Here is a 9,496-nt window from a genome sequence, read left to right as displayed (position 1 = left end):
AGTAACTCAACAACTAGGTTAGAAAGCCAGGTTTCTTTCCCCTTCCTCCTTTTTGCTGAGAACCATACCTCTTCCATCTATAATTTATGGGAAAACACAATAATTGATTCATGCTTGGAATTATCTTTCATTAAACATGCATAACTTTTTATAGTGAAAAAGAGATGAGAATTTCTTCAGTGTAGTACTGTAAGACAGGACATTTTTGTGCCCATTCAAGCATCTACTTTTGATTTATATGTTTCATTTTGTGCTTTTGAACAGTCACATGCACTTCAAATTGCATCACTTTGCTATGGTACCTTTCTGTTTTCCTGTTATGCACAGAAAAAGCAATCCAAGTGTTAGGATTACTCACGCTTAGAAATAACTTACGTGACTAAGCAACAGGTGAACAGAGTAATGTAAGCTCCATCAGAAAACAGTCTTCTAGCTAAAAGTCTTTGGAACAATTAGAGTATTACAGTTAATTATATGGAATATTCAAATTTTGAAGCCAAAAATTATATTAAGATTGCCTGGAAAATAAAAATAATAAAATTACTGAAATCTATTAAAATAATTATGTCAATGAGGGAAGAGAGAGTAAAACCCTGAGCAACTTGGTCTGATTTCACAGCTGTCCCTGCTTTGAACAAGTTGTATTAGAGGTTTTCTATAGTTCTATGGAGAAAGGTGCCATCACTTACAGTACCAACCAGAGTTTCACTCAGACAACCCAGAAGGTATGGAATCAAAAATTACGAACTAAATATACAACAGAGAGAAGAAGTTATTCCAGCAGAACCGCATTTGATCTTCACAGAAATAAAAATCACGCCATAATACAACTTGTGCCAGTTAAAATCACCAGGGGAGAAACCTCTGTGGCTACACAGTTGCTCTGCACTGAAATCTTGGCACAACTGATATCAGAGTTGAGAGAATAATAATAGTGAAGTTGATGGGCAAATCTAGAAGACACAGTGCACTGGATAAATTCCAATGTAATATAGCCTTTAGCAAGAGGAAAGGAGAAATGTCAGAGAAAGACAGATATATTTGAAAACTAACCTTCAGTTTTGTAGAAATGTTTTTGGCAATGATGTTCATTTTCAGATAGTTCAGACAAGTTCTTATTTAAAATCAAACACAAGACTTCCTTAGAGAAATGGCAAGGTACTTTTATTGGTATTTTTCAAAATACTTTGTATTCTTTTACATAAGCTGGCAACAATAATGGATCTTTATCTGAAAAGCACAAATAACCACTGTGCAACCACATATATTGCTAGAACAATCTTTTTTTTGCCTAACCAGAAAGATGTGTCCCTCTTCCCAAACATACACTCAAAACAAGACAAAAATTCTGAGAAGACAGCACTTCTGTCCACTTTTCCACACTGAGCTCCAGACAGTACTTTTCAGAGGACCACAAGTAAACTGCTGTGTATTTAGGCATTCACAGCTTGATGTCAGTTGAATTCTATTAAAAATTATTTCCGTTTTCTTCTTGAAGTTCTGGGATGTTTGCAGTTTCTTATGCCGACCTGGTGGCTTGTCTTCAGTAGATTTTTATCACATTAACTCATAGTGAATTTTTCTACAAAAATATGGCATAAACAATATTGTTTCAGCATTACAAAAATAACCAGGATTTTATTTGAATACATTTAAATATTTGAAGCATGACCATTGCTGTTTTCAAAGCATTTTCTAAAAATTACTTGTAACTGAACAAAGATAAAAGATCGAAGAGCATCAAGGCATCTGAGTCTTGATTTCTTTCTTTAGTCTCAAGACTAGAAGAAAATCTCAGTAACATTATAGTCTTTTATATAACGCTTACAAATGATGTTCAGCATGAATTTTTCCACTTTTCCCTTATTCTTTTTGCTTTGAGACTCTCATCAAATGCACAGATCTGCTTTATTTTGAGAACTAAAACAAAAGTGATATAACTATAAAACTTTCATGCATATATTTCCACTTTATAGGATGGAACTTTCCATCTTAAGATATTTCAGTTCAGCATTTGTGAGATTGTTTTTCATTCCCTTTTTTATTCAGTTGTTTGTTTGGACCCATTCCCCTTGATATGGAAAACAAACTGTTTAAGTAGGGAGAACAGTGTCAGTCTGGTATTCAGACTGATTTCCTTGCTCTGTTTAAAACACGGGACAGCCATCTCCTTAAGCATTGCCTCATTCCAGTCTTACATCATTTATGGGTAAGTTATTGCCAAACCAGCAGATGTGCAGTGGAGTGGCAACTGAGAACAGGGGCACAGGGATGCTTCTGAATAGGCATCTCCTTGCTCTTGAGGAGAGGAAGAAAGTGGGACTCTGTTGATTGCTATCAGTGAATTTGATGTCTTTGCTTTCTGTCCTTGTCTCTGTGATGACACTCAACTACAGTCTGAGCTACTCAAATCCACTGACACTGCAGTACATTTAAAACAAGTTCTGCTGAAGCATGATGCTGTATTTCTACCAGAAAAGCAGTATTAAATCTACACTTCTGCATGTGCTTAAACTTTCATTTATGTGGATATGTTGAGACCAGTAGGCAAATAAATGAAAAAACAGACTAATTTTGAGGCAATTATAAGAATGTTTTCTCACCTATAATTCTGGGGCAATTAACTAAACCATAAGTGTGTCATTATTTGATTGAATAAAAATTATCCAATTTGATAAATCTGAGAAAAATTTGAAGCAATTTGTGACCATTTGGGAAAAAAAAGCAAGAAATATGCGATAACTAACACAATAATAAAGAATTCATGTCAAGCCAAACTATTTACTTCTTTTGCAGACAGTGGAGAAACCATAAATCTCAACTAAAGCTTTTGAAACTGCCCCCAGGTGGCTTTCTGAAAAAATAATTTGGTTGATGAAATTTCTAGATTATGGGAATAAAACGTCACAAAGCAGCTGAAGTGTAAGACAGGCCAGGCAAATGGGCTGAGGCAGAAGTACAGAGGGAGGGAGCATGGAGGGAGCCTTCTGCTTCATTCAGAATCAGAATGGCTTCAAGCACTGAGGCTTTGTTTCAGGCCAGATATGAAGCTCTTTGTTTGCACAACCAAAACAGAACTGAAAAAATAATCAGAAGAAGGCAAAGTATTGCCACCAGTATTTTTGAAAGACAAAATAAATATACAAGTCATTATAGTCCTGAAGCATTCAAACTACAGGAAATAAAAAAGAGAAAACTTTTGAAAATTACCATCCCTATCACAAATATAATAATCCATCATAAAGCAAATGCACAACACTTTTCCATAAAATTGTTCAGAAAAAGGGAAAATAACATTAAACTAGTAGGAGAAATTCAATACAAATAAAAATAAGTACTTTATACAACAGGCAGTGACCTTCTGGAACTTTATGCCACAGGAGACTGAGGAGGCACCTGTCAGCTGCACTTTCAAAGGAGGATGAGAGAAATATATGGATCCACAACCAGATAACAAAAGGACCAAACTCTTCAAGGGATTGCAGAATTAGGCATGTAAACTATAACAGGCCTGGGTGCTAGTGAAGTGCAAGGGCACAGAAAGCAGCATCTCTTTCATGAAGTGAGGCATTCATTACCTTCTCAGGGTATGTGGGAAAGGAAAAACTTATTAAGCATCCACGCCTTCCAATTATGTGTTCTTACAGTAAAATCTGTAAAACATTAGAACACACACTTTTGATAATTATGTAAGCAAATTATATTAATGCAAGAGGTACAGATAATTCTTCTCTAGAACTATATGTGCTCTCAAGGTGTGTTTCAAATCTTGGGTGCAGAACCAGAAATATCTTGGGTTTTATTTCACCAAACAGGTGCTCAGGGTGACAATTTATGGTGCTTACCAGTCAGTTTAGCAAATATTTTACCAGTTCAGGATCTGGTTGTACTTTATAAGTACAATTTAGCATTGGCTTTAATCACAAGCTTGCAGGCATTATGAACAGAAGTATAGTTTTATTCTAAACTAAATTTGACACTGCAGATAGAAGGAAATTAGAGAGAAATCAACAGGTATATAGCTTGAATTTGAACACCATTTTCAGTTCACTGTCAGAAGTTCACTCAAGCATATGAAGAGGCAGGCAAAGATATTTCAGAAATGATCTTTTATTTTCTATCCCTGAAATACTGTAAAAAACACAAAGGGATTAATAAAAAATAAAGGTAAGAAGCTGCTATTAAACAGATAACAGTTTTCCAGAAGGGATGATACTCACCACTGGCATGGTAAAAGAACATTGCTGAAATAGTAACTGAGTGATGAGAAAGTTAATAGGAGGGTGACATATTTTTACAAGCTTTTCACAAGTTTTCTCTGAAGTTTACTGTTACAGTCTGCAAATTTATGAGATGTGATGAAAGACTTGTTAAAGAAGCAATTCTATCGGATAGTAGAAACATTTATGATGCAGATTCTCTTGATATCTTGAAGAGAGCTGGGGGCACTAGAGAAAAATGATGTTAGTTTAGAGACTCTGGCGTGTTTCTGGCCAACCCATAACAGTTACCAGCAGCTATAACCACTGTAAAGGCAGAATTTGTTAGTGCTATAACCCATTTGTATTTAGCAAAATGAGGGAGGAGTGGCAGAGTTGATACATTCAGGATACTTAGCTCTAAGAAAATGTATAAAATAGTTTTATGCATTGCAAGAGTAACATCTTTTTGATGTGAATATATAATACTAATTAAAATCTAAAAGCATAGCAAGGAGTATCTGAAGCAGTGTGATTCTCGAATGGCTTGGCAAGTTAGGGGATGAGGCAGTTGATGAATTCATGCCATCCTTTTTCAGTGCAGGAATTCCAATATTTTTAGAGAAATTGGACTGATGACTCAATGAATAGCACATTTCCTACTTTAGCTGGCAGTGAATATGTAACTCATTCATGTATCAGGCTCCCTAAAGTATTTTACACATATTTTATTAAAAGCCCCTTAAGAAAAAGTAAAATACTAACATCATTAGCTACTTTGCTATCGATCATGTGTCTCCACTGACTCTAAGCTCCCTAGAAGATACTTTCACCATAGATTGAGTTAGGGTAGAGGATTACTTTTTTACATTCTGAATACTGTGTGTGTTTGGATGAGCTCTCTGTCCCTTTGAAGCCTGGACTAGCCAGAGATTTACTGTTTGCAATTTTAGATACCTTAAGATTGAAACAGGGTATTGATCACCAGCTTAGCACAGGATATTTAAACAATTAACATGAGGATGCATGTTTATCAGTAACTAACCTCTCCTGAAATTTATCCTACTAATTGCAATTAGAGTCATATTTGCATTTACTAACTCCTTTCCCCTTTGCAGAATATTCTGTATGGGGTAATTTTACAGAATTAACTTATTTTAAATGGTAAAAAAAGTTTTAAAGCAAAAAGAAATATTAAAATTCCAAATCTATAATTACCACAGCAACACTGCAAACTACTTGGGTTGTCAAAAAAAAAAAGCCCAGAAGGACTATGTCATTTAAATTAAGTTCCTGGGCTACTATATGGCAAATGCAATTTTACTGCATGTAAATGTGTACCTATTCCAGAAAAGATCCAGTATCTTAATAAATCTATCTGCAAAGATTCAAGAGAGAAAATAAAAATTACACTAAATGGAAGAATGATAAGCATAATGACTTAAAAAAGGCCTCCAGCATCTCAATCAAGTATGTAATCTCTTTCATTTTCCCTGCCTACAATTCCCCATGCAGTTTCAAATGTCTGTGATATTCTTCACTTCTTCTCCTAAACACTTTCAACCAATATTTGGGAAACAGGCAATTCACACATTTCTAAGGACAGAACATCTCATGGGTGAACAAAGATTCCACCTGAAAATATTTAATTATTCATCAAGTACAGTTTTCTCCAATTTAAGAAAGAATTCAAAATGTTAACACGGATGGGAAAAATTGCAAGCATAAGGGATGCATTTTCCTCACTAATGCATTCTGAGCAAGACCTGAGAAACCTGTAGAATTTGAAGTCAGCAAAGATTTGTAGGGCAGAGCACAGCAGAGACACAGATGCCTAGGAATTTCCCACTAGACATTGAATGGCTACGCTCTTTATCATAGAGCAAAAATTCATTTCAGTCCAGTGCAACATCAAGCAGATTTATCAGAAAAGCAGTAACTTCTTGAGCTAAAATGCTAAGTAGTGGCTTCTGACACTGCCCTTAGCTTAAACCTCAATGGAAGTGATTATGGTTAGCACATTTTACCTCATGAATGTGATGGTAATTCATAAAAAACAAGGCCTTCCTCAAGTTTTTCGGTCCAAAGAGTTAAGAAGCTAGGGTAAAATTGTCAATTTATCATATTTTGACAGGTATCACACGTAGCAGTTGCAGCTACACTCAAATCTCTCTCTGAGGTTTTTTTTTTATTTAATGAGAGATGAAAAATGCAAATACTTGCTGAATGGCATTCCCATCCTTTATCATTGGTGCTTCCTTCAGCAACGTGACAGGACCTCCATTGCTCAGAGACAAGATGAAGAGTTATTTATTGAGATAAAGAGTGTGCTGGAAAATAGAATTACAGTGAAATATAACTTTAATGAACATTCATTAGGCATTTGAGAATAGATGGCATTGCTAGAACAACAAAATGTCAAAGATTTAACATCAAAAATACTGTGAAGCAGTCATAACAGAGTGCTTTTTCTACCCATGCAGTCACAGAAATGCAGAAAAAGGGAATACTTTTCAGGTGTGCAAAATAGCATCCTGTATCTGGGTCTCTTGCCCGTTGTCATTACTCACTGCTACCAGGGTGAGGACAAGCGCTTTGAAGTAGGATTGTAAATCAATTGTTAGTGTGAGAGACATGACAAGCATGGACACATAATAATTACAAGGGAAGAAATTCTGGGGAGAGCAGACCTGTATCCTGCTTAGGAAAGCTGAAAACGTTTATGTCTTCAACTCATTTGCATTGCAAGGAAACATTCTTGTAATAATGACAGAGACATTAGTGACTTAAAGGAAGTAATAAGGTAAAATACAAGGCCCAGTGGAATTTTCTCTTTCCACATACATTTTCCCCTCAAGTTTGCTGCTTAATACGTTTGGTTATTGCTCCAAGAATCAATGATGTATAAAACTAATTCAGCTTTGCCTTGCTTCTGCCATTTGCTCCTTATAAAACATTGTATTACCACGGAAGGGGACTCTCACCTTGGCAGAACTAAATAAGTAATTTCTTCTTCTGAAAATATTTGTTCGGTTATCTAAACATTTTGCTTCCTTTCCCAGTAGACTGAATTTCTTTTACTTCCTGACTTTCATTTTGTATCAGACCAAAACCAAAGTTTTGACTGTGTGGCACTGGCAGCTCATCATTAGGAACAGTGATTTTGTGATTCAATATCATCCTCATTATACCTATTGTCAGTACTTACTGGTCTTTTGTACAAACTGTTCTCTGTATATTTCAATAATCTATTCACACATTGCTACTAAAGAAACATGTCCATATCATATTACAACACCTTTCAAATACAGAACTATTGGCAATGCCCTACTTCAGTTCAAAAATAGATTATCAGGTGGGGAAACAAGAGGTTCTCTCTGTTTCAAGACACAAGTCTGTGCCAGGCTTCTCTTGTCACTAGGGCCATTCCATAGCTCTGCCAGTCCATATCAGCCTTCTGTGATTGTTATGCAAGGTATTTCTTTATGCTGACTCCACTTCTCTACTGTTAAGCACAGCTATGGATCACCGCCTTTGAAAACTACAGATGAGCAATGCAGTGAAAATGCCCAAGCAAATTATTTTAATTCTCTGTTTCTTGCAATATTTTCTTTGCTAGAGTTTTACTAATGCTTTATCTACATGGCTGTCCATCATCCAGGGGCAGCTGAGACGCAGTTTTCTCAGAAATGAGCAAAAAATCTCATGGATATCTGCTTCTTTCAGAGGTGAGATGTACATTCAGTAGAAATACAGCCCAGGGAAAAATCACTTGTATTGATGGAAAGACTGTTCTTTATGGAAGGTTGTGTGAGTATTATTTATGATATAAACTCAGTTGAAGCAGCATAAGGGAACCACATCTTTTTGAGTAGGTGTGGCTTTTTAAAACACATTTTAAGGTTTTTAAATTTTAAAACTGTTCTATAAGAACAGAGAAACAGTGAGCCCGTGAAGCATCTGAGATGCATGTTTGTTCTTAGGTTCTCATGAGGGGCTGTCCTTTGGTCACACTTGTGACCATCATAGGGGAGCAGGACACAGAGACACTAATTTTATGCTGGTTGATGTCACTATAGGAGTCCACCCATGACAGTATATTTTAATTCTAAACAGAACTGTGATCTGGTAAATCTGTTAACCTATTAGTTATTTAGGCCAGTCTACACTAATAGGGTTTTCCTGTTGACAGGACCTGAGCTGCCTTGCACTGTGTAGAATTCACAGGCCTATTGGGCAGTACCTTGAGCATTTCCAAGCCACAGAGGCAGAGTCTTTTAGCAGTTTTCCATTGATGGAAATCTTTTTGCCAGGGGCAGCAACAGACATCCTGTCTAATAGCTCTCTTGGTGAATTAAAAGTCTTGTGCATTTCAGTTTCTGATATACATTTTTTTCTCTCCTGCCTTCCAGACCCTTCAAGTCTTTTCAGAAGAAGTCTGGTTCTTTCATCTGGAAAAAGGAGAAACGTCTGCTCATGTTACATAAAGAAAAAGTCTCAAGCCACTGTAAATACAACAGGACCTTGATTACTGACTTTACTTCCAGAACTCAAATAATATGACACCTTGTTGTAAACTCACAGGTCACTAATTCCCACTCAGAAAATACTCTAGTCATCAATGGGCGACTCTAACTCAAAAACTATGCTTTAAATTAGGTGATTTGACATGGCATGTGAATATTTTTATTAAAGTAAAGCCCAGCTCCCATTTTCAACTTGCTATGGTCAAAAGTCAAATTTTTTTAATCTAAAAATACAGTTTCTCACCAAAACAGCAGAACAAGTAACAGCAACCACATCTATGTTGTTGTTCTTTTTAAAATAGCAATCTTAAAACAGAAATGATTCTTATAATGTCATCATTTATGCAAACACTGTAAGTATTTTAGATCTCATGAGCCTGAAGCAACTAACACTGTATTTTATATACAGTTCATAGAACAGAATACTTTAAGAGAAAATATAGTTATTATTTTTATGATTTCAGCAAGCAGTGGGGCTCTATGAGAGTGGTGTTATCTACCCTTAATAATATGTTAATTTCCTTTGAAAAATTATATCCCTTTTCCAATATTACTCCTGAGGAACAATGGAAAGTGGATTTGAAAATAAAAATAATATTATAGCTGAGCGATATGATTTTCTGTCATATACTTACTGTATACCAAAGCCAAGAGGAAACCTGAAAGGAAATAAGTGAATAGTTTGGGGTAGGGGAAAATGTGCCTGTTTTTCTAAGGTGAGAGAGGAAAAATATTTAATCAAAACTACAATAATTTTCCATTTTTATTTCA

At 35.6% G+C, this 9,496-nt stretch overlaps 1 long non-coding RNA gene across 1 annotated transcript; it reads right to left on the bottom strand.

Moving 5' to 3' along the window:
• Positions 1 to 1,147: 1,147 nt before the first annotated feature.
• LOC109143867 lies at positions 1,148 to 7,913 on the bottom strand. The gene is made up of 2 exons (XR_002044250.3): positions 3,579 to 7,913; positions 1,148 to 1,582 (listed from the first exon to the last, which is right to left on the bottom strand). It is a non-coding gene; the product is annotated as an uncharacterized LOC109143867 (long non-coding RNA).
• Positions 7,914 to 9,496: the final 1,583 nt, after the last annotated feature.

The sequence above is a fragment of the Corvus cornix genome, chromosome 2 (genome assembly GCF_000738735.6).
Source record: "Corvus cornix cornix isolate S_Up_H32 chromosome 2, ASM73873v5, whole genome shotgun sequence".
Classification (NCBI taxonomy): domain Eukaryota; kingdom Metazoa; phylum Chordata; class Aves; order Passeriformes; family Corvidae; genus Corvus; species Corvus cornix.
Note: the sequence above shows the minus strand (reverse complement) of the source record. Positions and strands in the feature narration are given on the sequence as shown.